Consider the following 19,003-nt stretch of genomic DNA (forward strand, 5'->3'; position numbering starts at 1 on the left):
CGTGCCTGCCCCTGCAGGGATGAGTTCAGGGGACCTGTCGGAGCTGGCTTTTCTCCCCGCACAGGAAGGAAGTTGCTCTAAGCCCGAAGAAGCGGAGCCATCTGGCAGCGCGCAGCTGTGGAAATATTACACCCCTAATTATTTATAGTGGTACCTGCGCTGAGACGAGGTCAGCGCTCCAGCAGCCCACAGCTACGTTAGGAAAAAACGTAATTTTCTCATAAGTACAGCCCTGGGTTCTTCCCTGCGAGTGACAGCACACGCGTGGAGGGGCTCGGGGAGGGGAAGAGTTTTCCCTGGTACTTACAGGCCCAGAACGGCAGCACGGAGGGTTTCTGCTGGTGGTCTCTGCATGGGCACGGGCTCACGGTGAGACCCCTGGCACCTAAGAGGCACCACAGGGCTGGTCGCCAGCAAAGGCAGAGAGATCGACAGCTCTTGTTTGGCCTGAAATCCATAGTGAGAACATCACAGAGCAGCCCTGGGGACCACAGGCCCTCCAGAGCTGGTTTCCAATGGAAATTACGCTGCCAGATCTCGGGCCTTGAGATCGGGTTTCCACTATTTGCTCCTTCCAGCTGTTTTAATCCGTGGGGAGAGCTTGAAGTGGAGCTGGTTGTGGGCAGGAACCAACAGATCCAAAATTTTGGGGTGGGGAGAGTGGTCCAGAGAGCTGCTGGGTCTGGTCAGGGCTTCCCACAGCAAAATGCCACGCATGGGACAGGGGGAGCTCCCACCGCCTGGATTTTATTATTATTAATAACAATAATATCATTATAGCCTAATAATCTTTACCAAGATCGGTAATTTAGTGCCTAGAAGGCAGTGTTTATTTCTGGGATTGGCAATGAGCACTTGTGCACCACCACAATTTGCCCCCACCACAAATCAATAACGGAGGTGGGAGATAAATGACGAGCAGCCCCGCCGTGTGTCTTTTCATCCCGATACAAACCACCTCCCCAGCCCTACAATGGGAGGAATGCGCGCACGTGTGCTGGGTGCAACAGCACACCTTCAAAGGGTTGTGCTCAGCACCACCTCTGTGGCATTAGCTGAAACAAAGTAGGGAAAAATGTTCCCAGGTTTTACAGAGAACAGTGTCTTAGAAGTGAAAACATTCACTTTACCCCTTTTCCTTTCTTATTCCGTACAAACAAGCCTTAAAGACTCACAGCCCAGCACATTCTCAGAGAATAAATGTTATCTTGTGCTTTTTAAATTAGGAATTAAAGTCTTGACAGCCCTGGGAGACTGGGAAGGAAAGGTGTATTATAACATCACAGGCTGAAAGCTGGGAAAAGACAGGGTTTGGAGACAAATGGTGTAGAAATGCAGTTTTAGGTAACGACAATCCCTTCCAAACTCCGGGCGAATATGACATCTCATAAAAATTCAGTGTCACTGGTTTCCAGGTTAATGCTTTACAGCCAGCAGCACGGATGTGAGAGATCCCAACCGGCCTTTCATCAAAATGAGGGGAAAAAACAGAAAAGGCGCGTCTGCTTCCTTTTAGCACCCAAGTTTATTTTATCCCATGACATGCCAGGACACAGAGGAGACCTCAGCCACAAAACAGTTTAATGAAGTATTTAAAGGGAGGTTTCTGCTCCTCCGACCTGTCGCCAGCCCAGCAGCTCACAGGCATGGGGTCGCTCCATCTGCTCCTGCAGCTTGCGCCTCGATGGACTGATGTGGGCTCTTTATTTTTATTTTTATTTTTATTTTTTTTGCAATAAATGAATGAAAAGTCGCTTTGTAAATTCGGGGCCGGAGCTGACTCATAATCTCTGCTGACAAATCTCGGTCGATGTTTACTGCCACAGCCAGAGATCTGTAATGTTTAAAGTATCAGTTTTTTATGAGAAAGCTGCTTTCAGGAAGTGTCTGGAAAAGTGCAGCGCACTTTCTCACATTCTCTCATTCATTTCTGCCCTGTCCCAGCCATGGAAATGTGGGGCATATGCACCGGCAGGAGGGAGAGGAGAGAGATGCTGGGTGCTGGTGTGGGGGGAGCCTCTCCATGGGATCAATGTCTGCAAACCCCAAAGGGGCAGCGTGTAACGGGGCCACCTGGGGAAACATTTTCTGCTGGGAAACGCATCTTTTCTGAGCTCTGCCACGGGAACTGCTTTGGTTTTGCAGCTCCCCTTGGTGCTGTGCATTTCAGCATGTGCTCCACACCTCCCATAGCTGTGCATCGGGAATCTACCCAGCACAGGGGAGGAAGAGGAGCTCAGAAAAGCCTCCAAAATGCTTACATTCATGGTAGGAGGGGACATTGATTTTTTTTCCCAATATATATGGCTTTCCTTTGCAGAAAGGACAGCACAAAACGAAGCGGGTACAATTAGCAGACAGAGTTAAAAAACCCCAGGCCAAGTTTAGTGTTTGTGTCCCCTTACCTGTCCCACAGTCCCACAGCTTTTGGGCTCCGGCTGTACGCGATGCAAATGTGCAAGATTTCCCTGGATTTACTGCCGTCACCTGCCCCAGAAGTTAGCATGCATTAACAGCATGGGCTTTAAATCAAAGGAGCGTTTCTTAATACATTATTTATAATGAATCAATTTTTAATAGGAAAAGCTTTTTTCTCCCCTAATAAATCATTACAAACTCTGCTGTAACACGCTGTAGCAATATGTACTGTACAAATAATGGTATACGCGTCGGTTCATGAGGGCTTTTAAGCAGCTCACTGAAATGTTGCCTATCAGAGGTTTCAAAGCACCGCGCTCGCTTTCAGTCTTGAGCAACCAAACCTCCTCACTGCAGCTTCATTTGGTTTGCGGAGAGACGGGTACTGCTGTAAACCCCTTGATAAATATCTCTATTATTTACTCCGCCCTGTGAATAGAACAGGGGGTTGTGTTGCTGCAGATACACAGCCTGACCCGGAGGAAGCAGCAGCGCGTTCCCGTGAGCCCGTGTGGACATCCATCCTAACCCCTCCTGGCGTATCCAGCATCTTTCCCTTTATACTTTATTTTCTCCTTTTTTCTTTGCAGTTTGGGGGGCAGCTTATGTTTTTTCTCTGTTCTCATGCCCAGTGCTGTGAGCAGAGGCCAGGCTTTCCCTTCATTTGCCCTATCTCAGCCCCATGGCTGCTCCTCGCTGCTCGGTGGGGACTGCTCAGACCTCACTGCGAGCTTCACGTTTGCTTTCCTTTTGTGCATGTAAGGCAGAGAGAGCCTGGAAAACGTCCTCTTCCCTGCTGAGTATTTGCAACAACCACATCACAATAGCAGGTCCAGGCTTGGAGAGAAACGCCCATGAAGCACGCAGTGGTTCCTCTGGTACCTCTGGCTCTTGTTCAGCGCCCAAAGGCAGAGCTGAACTTTGCGGGCTTTTTTCTGCCATCTATTATTTTACATTGTTTAACTCTCTAAAGCCCTTTTCCTTGGATGGAAATTTTAGGACTGATGACAGATGAAAATATACTTTCCCATATTTCATTATTTTCCACTTACGTTCCCGTCGGCCAGCAGATGTTGTAAAACATCCAGCCCTGTTCGAGGGAGCGGCTGTTCTTGCAGGCGGCTGCCCTTCCCCCAGAAATTCAGTGCCAGTTAGCACCGGGATATAAGGACACAACATTCAATGTCCAGCACTTAAAATATGTGGCATCGCTTCTGGAATTAAGTCTCTTCTGGAGGAGCCCCCACGTGGGTGCAGCCGGGGAGGATGCGCACGGTGTGACCAGGCCGGGTGTTAGATGCTGCAGAGGACACAAGATGTGGGCTGGCAGGCCAAAAAGAGCCAGTTTGTGCTGTAGATCAGTGCAGTAATTATGTTGTGTGAAGCAAGCGGTGGGTCCTTGCTCAGAAAAAACAACTCAGATGGCAGAAATGAAAGGAGAGCTCCACCACTGCAGCGGGTGTCTTATTTACCAGGCCCCGCGCTTGCTCGGGGTTTGTGTGCTCCCACTTGTGAGGATGCAAAATTTACCCTCCCAAATATCCTCATTAATTTTCCTGCATGCTTTTAGAGGCCTGATCTCTATCTGGCCTAAATCCACATGGTCCCAGCACGCCGAGCAGCCGTCCCAGAGGCTCCTCAATCCCCAGCACGTTCCCGTGTCAGTGGCGATTACCGCTGGGATGAAAGAACCGCAATCAAAACCCGGCTTGTATCATCATATCAAAGCACATTTGAGAGTCTTCATTTAATTGAATGCCTCTCTTTTAGTCACTTTTGTTTTTAACAGCACCATCTGCATTTCAGATCACGAGTCTGTTTCTCAACCAGTCGTATAACAGGGGTGGCACAAAAACATATTGCAAGGAGAAACTTCTCATTTCCTTGTTTTCAGCAGGTGAGAGGCAGCCCCTGGCTTAGCCAGCTCTCCCAGTGATGTACTGGGAGGGACGGGAATGGCTTTGTTTTCCCCGAGCTTTATCACAGGTGAGGCTGGGAGGTGCTGAGCAGGACCACGGCTGGGCTGCAGAGCTGAGGGCTGTGCAGCCCAGCCACAAGGCAGCCTCCGGAGCAATAGCATTTGGGCCAAAATCTTCGTGTTTTCATGCAGAAGTATAAAAAGCAACACTCCTGCTCAGTGCGGTGGGTGGAGGAGGCTCTTCTATCCGGGCTCTTCTGTCCCCGGGTCATGATGGAAATTGTTAAATGGGAGCGGTTCCAGGGGAGAGCCGTGGGGATGATGAAGGAGCTCACCTGCTAATGAACGACGCTGGGAACTCAATTTGTTTTCCTTAAAAAGGAGGTGAAGAGACAACCCGCTCGCAGCCTCTAATTACTGCTGGAATTTAAATGTGCTAATGGAGGGCTCCCCAGCCGGGCAGATGAAAGCATGCACAGCCCCGTGCCTGCAAGATTCAAATTTGGGTTTAGATTAAAAGCACGTTTTTAGCGGCGCGGGTTATTAACCACGGAAACAGCCGTTGAGAAATCTTCTGATTTGAAGAGGCATTTTATTCTTCGAGACCCAAAGCTTTAGTTCAAATAGAAAACGTCCCCAGGCACATTTGACACGGGAGCTGAGACCAGATAATCACCTTATAACATATGAATATGCCGTCACCCTTCTGCCCTCCTTTTATGCTCTGCTCATCAAGCAGCAATTCTTTCAGTAAACACCGAATTTCTCCAACATGTCACTTGGAGGGCTTTTGCCTTCTCTCGAGCTGCCCCTGGGCTCTTCCCCTTTTCCTCGGCGTGGTTGCTTTGACATGAGCAAGGCACATTCCCAGCGGGGCAATTCCCCACCATGGGCCTGCAGCCCCCTGCCCAAGACATTTCTGGTTTCAGCATCATAAAAACCAGGCAATGCCCTGAGGATGCATGGTCTGGCCTCAGCTCCGACGTGCTCAGCTCCACAAGCCAAGGAGGTTGCACCAGCTCCTGTCCTCATGGGTGAAAATCTGAGCAGAGTGACCAGGGCTTGGGTTTTCCTAATGCACACCCAGAGCTTGACCCTGGCTGCATGGGTGTACCCTCTCAGGGGGTTCAGCTTTGCTTTGTTTCCTCATAGCTGCTGGGCTCAGCAGTGATAAAATGTGGGTAACTTTTAGCACAATGCTTGCTGCTGCTTGGGGCTTCTTGAGGCTGTTGTGATAAACTTACCTCCATCCACACGTGCCTCAGAGAGCATCACCAAAGCTTGCCTGTCCTTCCAAGCAAGCAAAACATCTAAATACATAAATAAATCCCATAACTAAACCCACGGGATGGGTAACGAAGCTACAACCTGTTTGTGGAAGATGCTTGGACACCCATATATATACATAAATATATATATATGCATATACACCTGTACATATATATAGGGATATAGATCTGTATTCTGAAGCATGGAACATGCCATCCATTTTTCAGCTGCTTACCATGTACCCTGTACTCTGATTACTGACGAGTGCCTGCTGAGTACTTCAGCCTAATGACATCAGAGGGCACATTAGTCCTCAGATCGCTGGATTTAACTCTAAAGAAAGCTCCTTCTTTTGCCCAATTTAATTACTTTGTTACCCAGTTCACCTAATTCTTGTATTCTAACACCTGAAAAAAATAAATAAATAAAATAAAATAAAATAAAATAAAATAAAATAAAATAAAGAAAAAACAAAGAACAAGAAAAGGCAAACAAAAGATGACTGAAATTTTCCTTACCTGTTTTATCCCCTCTTGATAACTAAAATACCACACTTTATCAAATGTGAAATAAAACTAGCCCCATCTAGTTTAAGTGCACATCATAAATCAGTTCCTTTAACAAGGTGACAGGAAAAATACCCCAAAGCATGCTTCTCACTTTGTCTTCCCCTTCCCCAAATGTCTCGGGACAGAGACATTACAGCAATCTCTGAAAGCCAAGTTGACATCCTCTACGTTATTCATTGTTTTATGTATTTTTTACACGTGCACTTTATTTTGTCTCTTGTCCTCACCTCCTAGCTGCATTCCCCCAAGGCCATCAGAGGCAGTACAGGGAGAGAGATAATTTTCAGGTTGAATAAACCCCTTTCATTCTAGAATAAAACCCGTGATCAGAAGCTGAACTTCTGTGTCTGAGGGCCACACGAGCAGGGACACAGGATGGCCCCGTGCTCAGAAAGCAGTGCCTGAAGACTGCCCCATCACTTGAAGGAGGAGATGAACGTCGGTCACAGCTGGTCGCAGCAAAAGCCAGTGCTGCGTGCTTGCAGGGCTCTGCACCGGCACAGCAACATGGGGCAGGCTCTGGTACAGCACCTCCCCTTTCATATACACCTGCAGCCCTGCTCCGGAGCATGCCGTCTCTGAGCAGAACACCATTCCCACGTGGCTTGCTTTAGAATTCATACGTGGGACGTAAATCAGATGAAATGTAAATCTTTGGTTGTGGTTTGTGTTTTTCACACGAAGCAGCAGGAGGGATGGAGCAGCAGGGGCGCCCAGCGGCCGTATCCCCCACTGGTACACGTCGATTGTAAGAGGTTCGGTGATTTTCACCAGCAAAGGATGAGGTTGAGGAATTCTTCTGCCTTTGAAGGAATTACACAGAAAAGACACATCTGTGCAAGACCCTCTCCATGAAAAATCTGCTGCTCCTGTCCGTCCCGGCAGCCCAACACAGCTGGGAATCCGAAGGGCAGATCTGGCACATCTCCCCGTAGACGAGTGACTGGAAAGGTTATTTTAATATTCTGCCAATGCAAGAAATCATCGCCCACGTTTCCATACGTCAGCTGCTTTGGGTCCCAGCTGTGCAGCACTTACACCAGCGGCATTTACCGGTGTTACCAACAGCAGCGGCAGTAGCCCCGTGGCTGCGAGCAGCCTCACCCAAAGCTGCTCTGATGACAAACTTCTCCAAGCCCTGCGTACCTGGGCCGGCCTGGGAGCGTGAAGACAGCTGAAAAGCTCAAAAGCCTGTAACCATCAGGGCAGTCTGGCTAAAGTACCAAAAACCTGCTCTGAAAAGCGATCAGCCCTGCCCCATCCGTTGCTGCACTGTCTCCAGTTCCTGCTATTCACATTTTTCCATCCCACAGTCCTACATTTTGCGTTTATTTTCTGCATGTTCCTTGTGCCTTTTATGTACACTTAATTGCAATGTTAATCAAAGAGCTCAAAAGAAGCTCCTATGCAAATGAAGTTAAGAAATTGCAGTTTGGGGAAATTGCAAAAACCTATTCGTTCTACTTATATTGAAATATTTCAATATATTTTTAATGCCTCGGCCCTGGCAAAATGCATTTTCATTCAAGCAAATAATGCATCGAGCAAATATTATTCTCCTAGGTTTTATTTCTTTGTCAAATAATTGATTTTTTTTTGAAGTCTCATATTATAGATAATATTACATAAAATGCAGAGAGAAGAATTGTTTGGTTCATGCACATTTTTCACGAAAGCCTCGTCACAGTTACAAGCCTCATTTCCACTGAAGAAATTGTGTAGGCTGGGGACTGGCTGCTTTTAACCCGAGCAAAGGATGCTGGTGTCTGTAGAAACCTTGGCAAGCACCTTCGGCGTGTCCCTGTCCCCGTCCTGTCCCTGTCCCCGCGTGCCTCTGCGCAGGTCCGCAGCTGAGCTAGCTAAAAATACCCCTCCGCCTTGTGCTCCCCGACTTCCTGCGCAGTTTCTCTCTGTAGACAAAAGTGGAGATCGCTGCCAAAATCAGACACTCGGGGACCTCTCCCGCTTGTGAAACCAGCCGCTAGCACGTGACAGCCGCGAACATCTGGAAGCCATCTCCGTACCCGGTGCGGCCGGGCTCCAAGGGGGGCTCGGCACGCTCAAATGTCGGCCTCGTAGGGCTCGTGCAGCCTTCCCAAAGCCGGAGCAGCGCCTGCTGGAAGGGCTTCGCAGGTGATTGAAATTTCAGCAAAAGTGGGAAGCAAGCAGCGCTGTCAAAAAGACTGGGGAACGGAATGATTTTGGAGCTATTTGATGATATTTCTTTTAAGCGAAGAAAAGCTGCCCAGGCCTCGCACCTCGCAGGGACGCCGGCTCCTCCCGCTGTGGGTGTTTGGGAATCACCTCTGTGGTGGTGCCCAGGCTGTCCTGGCCTTCAGCGCTGTCCCGCTCGGGAACTGGTAACAATTTATGGGTGGAAATGCCGATATCCAGCACAGTCGGTGCCCCTTTTCTGAGGGAAATGCCCTCACGCCATCTGTACGTCGGTGACTTTCAGTCGGTGTTACGGGGAGTAGAGCTACCAGGCACTCAGTGAGCACCACCCAGATGGGTTACTCCTAAAATTGCTGGTATGATTTCATAACACTACCTATTGGGGTGGGACCCATGCCCAGGGAAGGAGAAGGATCCCGGGTTTGATAAGAGGGCGCAGAGGACTTAAATCCCACGCCTGGGGGGCTCCCGGACTGCTCCGGCAGCAGCACGTTCCCTGTCACTCCTGTTGCACGGATCCCAGTGCCTGGGATTAGTCTTCTGTGATCAGAAAGGATAAAGTAACGTGATTATAGTTGTGTTCTCTCTCTCTGACTAGTGGAACTGGGATTACTTCATCTGGAGGAGCCGCTCTGTTCGACGCAACAAGGATGCTCCCCCTCTCCCCCCACTGGTGTCCCTAAGCACATCCTGGAGCACAGCTCGAAGCGCTCGCCCCCTGCAGAGGGCTCAGGAGCTGTCCTGGGCTCTGGAGCAAGCTTTTCCCTTCCCCTAACCCTGCAATTTTCCTTTGTGCTCAGGCACAGGTCCCGCGGGCCTCCCGGCTGACTGCGCACAGCTGAATCGCTGTCGGAAACATCCAGCGAGCCGGGGGAGAGCAGGGGAACAGATGAGCAACCCCACAAGAGAGGCATGGGAAGAGAGAGGAGGAAGACACCTGCACTGCCGGCTGCTTCCCAATTAATATTTAAACGTTTTACACAGAGCTGGGACCCTCCCAGCAGAGTGCTTTGGAAAAACTCCGCGGCGTTTTAAGCCGGAGCTTCCCAAGCTCCCCTGGCAGGTTTTATGTGCGCTGCAGCCGGTGCCCAGCTCTCTCCCCTCCCCTGGCACAGCGACGAGTTCCTCCTCTGCAAATTACTCTCACACTAATTAGACCATGGTAAATGAAGAGCAGGATCAGCGTGCAGCACCATCACAGGAGAAGGAGGGCACATCAGCCCCGCTGGCATGCAGGTGGGTGCAGACACCCAAAGGGCTCCCCCACCACACATGGCCTCACCGGCACAGCCCTGGGGTGGGCAGGAAAAGTGCCAGAGGTCATCTTCGAGGGGCATTTTAAAAATTATTTTTAATGAGTTGTTTGCTGCCACTTGAGGTGGCAGGACTGGACGCAGTGCTGGTGCTCAGCTGGACGCAGGCCACAGGCTTGGGGTTTGCAGAGAGCAAGCACGGGGCACATCTGCAAGCTCTGTGCGGCACGAGAGCAAGTCCAAATTGTAGTAATTGGCTTCTCAGAAACAGCAGGTCTTATTCACATGCAAACTGCACTGAAAAAAACACGTAAGCATTACAGATTTCTATTCTTCCAAGCCTTCCACCTGTAGATGACTAAATCCCTGCTGCCTGCTCTGGAGGCAAAGTAAACTTATCCGCTTTCAAGCCTGTCAGGAGGGGATGAAACTTACGGGTTTTTTCCTCTGTCCTCATGCGCTGTGACCCCATGGACTTCTTGCAGCCAGAGCTGCCTGGCCTTGGAGACTGTCCAAAAGGCACTGTGATAATTCCCAGGGACGCTGCCAGCCAGGACAGGTCGCTGCCCTGCCTTGCTTGCTACGCCATCTCCTCCTCATAAATTAAATATGCAGTGTTAAAAAAAAAAAAAAAAAAAAAAAAATGCAACCATTGCCACAAAGCAGGGGCACCCGCTGGGAAGGTGGACCTCTGGGTTTCCCCTAAAAATGAGACCTCGCACCACCTCATTTGCAGACCCCCAAACTGGCCCCAAACACAGCCAAAATGGTGCCCGTGCACACAGCGCTCCCAAACATTCGCAGAGATGGCTCGCATTCCTCTAGCACAAAGGGATTAATACATTTTTTGCAGAGCGTTTCCTCTTGTATCACGTAACTTGTCACAGGAGGGGATCCCTCCTCTCCTCGTATCGTGTTCCCGGCGAGCAACACCCTCGCGGCAAGCTGTGCTCTCGGCAGTCAAAAGCTTCGGTTTCGCTCTGGTTTATATCCCCCAAAGCTATTTAATAGCTCGCACATTCCTTCCCATAAAGCTTACCCTCTCTGCAATTTACGGCTCGGCTGGAGCCAGGGCAGCCAACGTGCCGGAGCTGCGCTCACCGGCTGCAGCACACACCAAGCTCCCCGGCCACATGGACACCATTGCTTCCTCTCGGGAACAGGGCACGGGGACCTGACCCCATTTGGGGAATGCCATCGCAGAAGGAGTGAGGAAGACCATGGTCCAGCCCTGGGTGGGCTCCCCGACGTCCTCCCGTGCTGTCGTGCGTGCTATGCGGCAGGGCGGGCGGCGTCCTGCCTTTCCGAAGCAGTCTCCATTTCACTCGAATCGCGGATTATGTGCCAAAATTGGGCTGTGGGGAGGTCGCCTGGTTGCTCAGCAACTGTGTTTGTGCTGCAAAGAGCTCGGGGTTGTGCTCGGCTGCCCGCAAGAGCCCGCTGGCAAAGGAACCGGCCGAGACCCGGCGGCGGCGATTTGGGTGGCAGAACAGGCATCGCTCACCAGACAACGGGTGAACCCCAGTTTAATAACCCCTTAGTTAATAAAAATCAGCTTTAGAGTGCTGCAGGAGGAGCGAAATACTCTCAACTCTGCCAGCTGCAAAGCTTTGGGTTGGAAAAGTGTCATTTTGGCTTCTCTGCTCTTCACAGCTCCATAGCTGTGAAAAGGAGGGGAATAAATAGCAGGGGAGATGCTAAATTCCCACCTGTCCCACCCTGTCTTTAGCCTTCCAGCCCAGCACGGGTCATCTAAGGGTTTCCATTTCTTGCATTGAAGTAGAAACCACGTGCCGTCGGTTGTGTGGCAATGGGCGTGCAAAAACATGAAGGAAGCGCTCCTGGTACCATGGGGTTTTTACTTTTAAAATGCACTTTTTGAAGTCATAATATTTCAAAGCACATTTATAATATGTTTGCAATATGGGTAAAAAGATTACTTTAGTCTCCTGGAAAATGTAATTTCCCAGTAATTGGTGTTCTCCTACAGTACTCATATACATGCATTAATCCCTCTCCTCCAGCCCCGCACCTATTTCTTACTGTGTTACTCTACAGCAGGCTGCTAAACTTCCCCACGAGCTCTGATTTTTAAACTCCCACTAACTCCTTGTAAAATCAGACAAGGGAAGGGTAATAAATGCCATGAAAAGACCCCCCCTCCTGCTTCCTGGGCAAACAGGGCAGGTTTTCGTGGGGTTTGTGGGATCCCCTCCTCAAACCCGAGTCCTGCAGTGGCCCTCTTCTCCCAGCCCTACCTGTTCCATGTCTGTGGCAGGAAATGGTAAGCAACTGCTGAAAATGCGATCAGTTCATCAAAACCTTGGGGGTATTGTATCAAGAATTAATTCAACATGAGTCAACATAACCCGAAGTAGTCGTGTTTCATGAAATAATAAAATACGGAGATGTAAAAATCTATTAATATACCTACGTTCTCCCGCTGTCTGTGCAGGATTGCTTCATACAGGGTATATTTTCCTCCACTGCATGTTTAAAATGTATTTATTGGTACAAATGCTGATTATCATTCTTTGTAGCTGCTATTTTTTTATGTAAATGACTGGTTTAATTTCTCTTGTGTGAGGAAGTCTCTGCCGTCCTGTATGGTGATGTTGGTGGCTCCCCAGCAGAAAAGACCTTGATATCAGGCGGAGGTTGCTCTCCTCCCAGCTCCTGGCCAGCACCAACACCTTCACCTCCATGGCCCCAGCACTTCATATGGGGACTCGCTAACATACTGCAGCAGGAAGCCTGAGGACAAACAAAAAAAAAGAAAAATAATAAAATAAAAGATGACCCAAGGAAATAGAAAGATTCTGCATCCTATCAGGATAGAAAAACATATCAGAAAATGTTCCAAAACTTACTGGTATATCTTCACCCACAGATGAGCTGCCCGTCCACCTCGATAGTTTAATTTCGTACTCCAGCAGTTTCTAAGTGAACAAATACGAGGACGTTCTGGTCCCCAAACATCCCAGTCTATATTCTTCCACTCACTACACACCGACTTGACTATTATACACTGCTGTGCAAAGAGTTAGGGCTCAGGGAGGGCTTTTTGTTTAGAAAAACTAACATCTGAGTACTCTGAAACTCATGGGCTGAATTAGATTATCTGGAAACGTGACGCACCTCATGGATGCCTGGTGGGGTGAGCAGCAGCCCACATCGCTGTCCTCTCGGCGAGGACACGGGGTGTATCTCACCTCCCCTCTGCTCCCCGGCGCTATCTCTCCAAAGCGAGGTCTTCAAATGCAATTACCTTCTGCTTCGCCCTCCGACAGCCTCAGTTCAAAGGTCGGTGCCCAATTAATGCGATTTCTGCTCAATTGTCTAATGACCGTTAATCCTGTTAGGGTGATCCTTGGGTCCATCTGTTCCTGACATCTCTTACCCATGCCTTTCCCATTCCTTCTATCTTTCCTCTTCCTTTTCATTTCCTAGGACTTCTCCAAGCACTCTGCTTTTTTGGCATATCCAAAGCACTCTAACCTCTCTCTCTGAACTGAGCTGAAATATTGCATCATCTTAAAATTTTCCCCAAATCAGAGACTTTCGGATTTTTTTCTTTTGTTCTATTTGGAATTCTCAACACTTCCACCCTTCAACTACATCTGAAATGCCTCGAGTTCTGGAATGCCTCTTATTTAAGATCTAGCAAAATTGTATTGAAAATACTATTTTTTTCAAGTTGACTTTCAATATGTCCTAAACCTTTCCTAAATTTTCAAGAGCTACTTTATCCCGTGCTCTTTGAATAAACCATTTTTTATCTTGATTATGACAGAGGCTAGGTACAGAAACTCTTCCACTATCTCAAGACCTTTTCCTTCAGTTGCATTGCCCAAGAGTTGTTTTTCTTTTCTTTTGGCCACTATTTCAATATTAGATATATGGAAGCCTATATTCATGCTCTTTTTGTACCTCTCTTGACTTTATGCTGGCATAGGTGTTGATGAACTTCTCCTTAACCAAAATAAGGAAAAAAAAGGGTGGCGGGAGGGCGTTTACTAGAATTATGCTGCATGCACTCCTAGGATTTCAATAGCTTTAATTCAATCAATTGTCTAGTGGGATTTTCTCAGCTGCAGGAGGTTGCTTAGAAAGGGTAAAAAAAGAAACGTTTAAAAGAGTGCGTAGAAGAAAACTGGAAGTTTCAGATCCTCAGATATGTCATTTTTGTGTCAAATTGTAAAAATCCCAGGAATTATCCATCTGACAGTATATGTGCATGCGTTCCTATATTTAGCAGCGAGGAGATGAGCTTAATAGCTAGGTTGCATTTACCATGGGTAGGTCACGCGGCAGGAACACGCACGGGACAATGCTCTGCTCTGCACGGCGAGCTTCTCTTACATTATTTCATTTGTTTTTAAAAAGAAAAACACAACCATAACTGAGATCTTAACTCACTCCTTCATATATCTTTACTGGAAGTGTTTGAATTAAAGGTATTTGGGTTTTCCTGCTGACAGCTTTAGGGATATTCTGCAGGAGGGGGGTGTGAGAAACAGCCCTCACTACCCTGAAACAATACATAAAATATTAACCGCTAGCAATATCCTTCTTGCACAAAGGCATTGGTGCCCCGTTCCCTTATTATTACATGCAACTCAAAGGGATTGCTGGTGAGATGAAAACTGAAACCCTCTAATGCCTTTTCCCCTCCCTTGCTTGCCGTGCGGCTGGTCCCAGCCGAGTCCCTGCCCTGCAGGTCAGCCCCTGCCCACCGCCCGTGGGGAGGCTGCACTGCGTGGGGCAGTAACCAAACGTGGTCCCACCACCACCTCCCTTCCCAGCCCTTTCCTAAAACCTTACTGCCCTTTCCTAAAACCTTACAGATATATTCTTTGTATCCTCCTAGTCGTGTTATATAGTGATTTTCTTTGGAAAAAAAGATATATACTGGCTTCTTTAAGATGTGACACCCAAGCTGGGCACTCCTGAGATGCCTTCATCTGACTTCAACAAGCTTCTAGGTGCTGTTTCTCTTCTTGCCCCGATGTTTTGGTGGGGCACAGTGATCAGACGTGCCGCCACGCTGAGCAGGTTTAGGCAGCGGCTGGCTCAGCCACATGCTGGGGTGCTGAGAAGTGGCTTTGCTGCTGAAAGCCCTCGTCTTTGCACAGGGCTGAGCAGTAGCTGTGGGACTGCAGTGCTGGAGTCTCATGATCCAGCCGTGATGAGAGAAAGCACGCTGACAGAAACCTGAAGAGTGCAAGGAGCTAAATCCCTGCCTTTTTTCGTTTTTCCTTTTTTTTTTTTTTTTTTTTTTTTTTTCAGAATACCAGCCACAACTGTTTTAAAGCCCTGGTGAGATGCTGAGGCTGCCACCAGCAACCATGCCTGGGTATATTCACGCAGAGAGCCTGCCCTGCTCTCCATCCTCCCTCCTTCCCCTCTCCCCACCTTTGTTAAGGAGAGATGGAGAAGCAGAAAAGCTGCTAACACCCCTGCTATCGAAACAGCCTTGCATCCTCAGATAGACAGCTCAGCACTGCGCAGTTGGGCCAGCTGGCCGGCTGCTCTCATTAGGAAGAGCACGTCGTTAATGCCCCAGAGCTCTGCGGAGCTGCCAAGGACGGGATCTGACCCATAACGCTCCTCACGTTGAGCTCAGGCCGTTTGGCAGAGGCCTGAGCAAGCTTGTGATATAAATTCCTTCTTGTTAACCAGGAAGTGGAAGAAAGCCTTAATTGGGATATCAAATTTCAGGAAAATGCACTAAAGGCCGCTCAGCTGAGAGGCCTGGGTCCCGGTACAAGCAAATGCCGGCAGCTCACAGCCGATGTGCCAGGCCTCTGCGGGTGGCAGACACAACAGGCTGTGACTGTCACGTCGTTTGTGAGCTGAAACACAGCTACACAGCAGTCTTTGGGTGAGCAGTGGCTGCCTTCCCCAAGAAAGTATAAGACACTTGAACAAATTAAGGCAGCAAGGTCATAAAAGGGTGTGAAATACCGCTGCGTGCTGGCTGACTGTCCTCACATACTGGAGGACAGTGGGCTTCACTGGCATCTGGTGCTTCATTTACTTCAGCTAAATAAAAGAAAAAAAAAAGTGTTGAAAATCCCCTAAAATGTTTCCATTGCCATTTCCATGAGCATTTTACAGTTGTCTTTGGTGGTGGTGGTTTTGCTTTGTTTTGGTTTGTCTGTCTGTTTTTCAGTAAGGTGCTCCCAGAGAGGAGCACGGTGTGCCTGAAGTGGCATGGAGAGGCAAGGCCGACCAGCTGTGGGACCTGCCGTGGGGCCAGTGGTGACACCCAGGGGGACCCAAAAACGACAAAGCTGAATCACAGAATCACAGAATTGTAGGGGTTGGAAGGGACCTCACGAGATCATTGGGTCCAAACCCCTGCCAAAGCAGGTTCCCTAGAGCAGGTTGCCCAGGTGCGCGTCCAGACAGGCCTTGAATATCTCTAGAGAAGAAGGCTTTTCCTGTGAGGTTCCCTTCAGGTAGAGAGCCCAGGAAAATGTGCTTGTGAGGCCATGGGGGTGCTTTTTGGGATTCAAGCTGGCAGCTCACCGGACCCCTCAGATGGCAGAGGTGGTGACTGGGGTGGGCAGGAGAAGCGGGGCTGGCACCCTTCTGTGCACCTCAGGTCAACCCATTGTGTGTTAGCTGCAATCAGGTCTGCTCTCCCTTTTCCTCTGTCTCCAAACTGTAGGTCAGAACATACCCAGCTTTTTACTTTCTTGCTCCCAGTGGTGCATAAACATTAAGATTTGCATAGTTTTCTGCTCTAACCTTTCTGTTCGGGGGCCACGTAAAGGGAATGAGGTGCAGTGCTTGGGTGGGACCTGTCTGCAGCGGGGACAAAGGTTTGTGCTTTTTCACTCTACTCTCTTGCTTTTAACATGCACTGAGTTAATGTTTACAAGTATTTAGAGGAAAATACTCCGTTTGCCATAAGAGCTGGTTATGGGCTTGTAATGATGAAATAAAGAGCAGAGTGATTTCATCCTGGCTGTTGGCGATGGGCTCAGCCGGCCCGTAAAACAGTCCCTGCGCCCACGTGGGCACTGCAAGCATGCAACGAGTGGAGACAACAGTTAAGGACAAAATGGAGCAGTTAAGGGACAGATGTGAAAGCTTTTGGGGAACAGGGGGGTGAGAGCCTCTCCTGTGGAGCCTGGAGCAAGTCGAGGGATTGTAAACTGTGGGTGAAGCCCAGGCAGAGGAGCAGTGCCCACGTTCCCTCTGGCACAGGACGATTCCCCCTGCTGCCAGTCCTCCTGCAGGGGGAAGCAGCACAGAGGGAAATGAGACGTGATCTGATGAAAGCCATGATGGCATGGGATTGCCGAGTTCCCTGACAAACTGGGAAAACCACACGGCCTGATCACTGCCTGGGAAAAAAAAAAAAAAAAGATGAATTGATGAATTGCAACGCTGCTTTGGAAGGAATGAGATGTGTGGATGCTTTATTAGATCTTAAGCAAATACTTTGCTGACTAGAGCAATACATCTCTGTCACAACTGAGCTGGAATACAAGATTTTGGGACACATCGCTGCTGAAACCTTTAACAACAACCAAGCTGAGTCAGGAAAGCTGCAAATCACAAACAGTGTGAAAAATATTCAGATATGCTGAAACATCTATTATTGCTTTTGAAATGAATTTGGGGATCAGAAGGGCCCTGGCGCAGCCTGCACGGCTCAGCCGTAGACTTTAAAAGATTTGCATGTTCTCAAAAGCCAGGTCGGTTCAAAAGAAAAGCCTTTCTGCATGCCAGTGGAAGGGCTTGGAGCAGCTCATCTTCCAGTTTAAAAGGCAATCCAGATAAGGGCCCAACCCAGCAAAGCCATCATGCACGTACTGGGGTTAAGCACCCATTTTGTCAGGGCTGAGCAAGCAGTACAGGTTCACCTGCAGCCTGTTAACATGGAAATGGCATTTTCCTGTTATCCGCAGCTGAGCACGAATAACTTTTCCAATTCCTGACTCTGCCAGCCATGCTCGGGTGGAGCTGAAAGCACAGGCATCTTCCTTTCCCTTTGGTCCTGAAGGTGCAGAGGGGCTCAGCCCTCCTTCCCCATGGTCTGACGGATGGGGCACAGATGGTTGTATGGGAAAAGAAGGTGCATTAACAGAATCCAGCAGATGAAGGCACATGGCCCTGGACAGTGTCAGCCTCAAACCTGCCCCAGTCTGAAGCAGGGACCATCTCCAGCAGCGTGCTGCCCAAGGAATACCTCCTCAGCACAATGTCAGGCTTCACCTCTCTCCGGTAATACCTGCACACAAAGAAATTACATCAGAAATGACTTCCCTCAATCTCAGTAAAAGCACATTAGGAAAAACTTCCATTTCTGGGAAAACGACTTGACAGCTGTGTTGAAATTACCTCTGGTAATTTTAACTGAGTGGAAGCTTTTATATTCGATTGCACCAAAAATGTAAAGCGTGTCACTTATTAAGCTTTTATATCTGACATTCAGTCTGGTACCTGACGGCATCTTTCCAGCAATCTGGAGATCATGCAGCTAATGTACTTGGAAATGGTAGAATTAGGGATAGTGGAAAGTCATTAAATTCAAAATTAAATGGGCTCTCTCGTTCTTGAAGGTAATCTTTGCGAAAAAAAAAAACACACAACAGAAGTGCCTTTGCAGAAGTCAGAAAGCATCTCCCACATTATCTGTCTGAGCTTTCTTTTTCCTCCCGTAATGGTGCCAATTAGCTGATTTGACTATCACACCGGCTTCGCTGTGATCGAGGGGGGGAAGCTGCAGGCTCCCTTTGACACGAAGCACCAACCCCACCTCGCCCTCGCCACCAGCCAGGACTCCTGTCTTAGTCTGAGCTTTATCAGCCCAATTTCAAAGGTGAAACAAAATGCCATGCAAGTGGTCTGAAGCTCTGGCAAGCCACACTATTTCCTACCCAAGGCTTTTTGGAAAGAAACGTCTAGCAGCACATCGTAACGTTCCCTTTGGGGGACAATTGCGGGAGGGACAAAATCTCACTTAGTCCATTAAAACCCGCTTAAAATAAATATACAAAAAAAATAGCAGAAAGAACAATGCCTGTAAAATGTTTAGGGCGAATTAAACAGCCTACAAACGGCCGAGCAGCGTTGCCATGGTTTTGTACACCAGCAGGATGCTGTTCCACCCTTACCCTGTGATTCCTGCCTGGGATCTGGCAACCCCAGCCCCTAAAGGGTGAGCAGCACAGCCGTAGGGTGTTAAGGGTGTAGGGACAACAGGCTGCCATCCCACAGAGGCTGCCCCTTGCCGCGTATTTGGGGTCGGTACTCACATGAGCAAGCAGCGCAGGGGACTTGTGGAGCTCTCTGGAAAAACTTGGTTCCCACCTTGGGGCTGAGCTGAGGCCCTGCTTACCCGAGCACATGCATCCTGTGATTCATTAACGTGGTAACGATCT

At 48.8% G+C, this 19,003-nt stretch overlaps 1 long non-coding RNA gene across 1 annotated transcript; it reads right to left on the reverse strand.

Moving 5' to 3' along the window:
* Positions 1 to 17,018: 17,018 nt before the first annotated feature.
* LOC118170346 lies at positions 17,019 to 18,229 on the reverse strand. The gene is made up of 2 exons (XR_004752669.1): positions 17,961 to 18,229; positions 17,019 to 17,850 (listed from the first exon to the last, which is right to left on the reverse strand). It is a non-coding gene; the product is annotated as an uncharacterized LOC118170346 (long non-coding RNA).
* Between the last annotated feature and the right edge of the window lie 774 nt (positions 18,230 to 19,003).

Source organism: Oxyura jamaicensis, chromosome 7 (genome assembly GCF_011077185.1).
Source record: "Oxyura jamaicensis isolate SHBP4307 breed ruddy duck chromosome 7, BPBGC_Ojam_1.0, whole genome shotgun sequence".
In the NCBI taxonomy this organism is placed as follows: Eukaryota; Metazoa; Chordata; class Aves; order Anseriformes; family Anatidae; genus Oxyura; species Oxyura jamaicensis.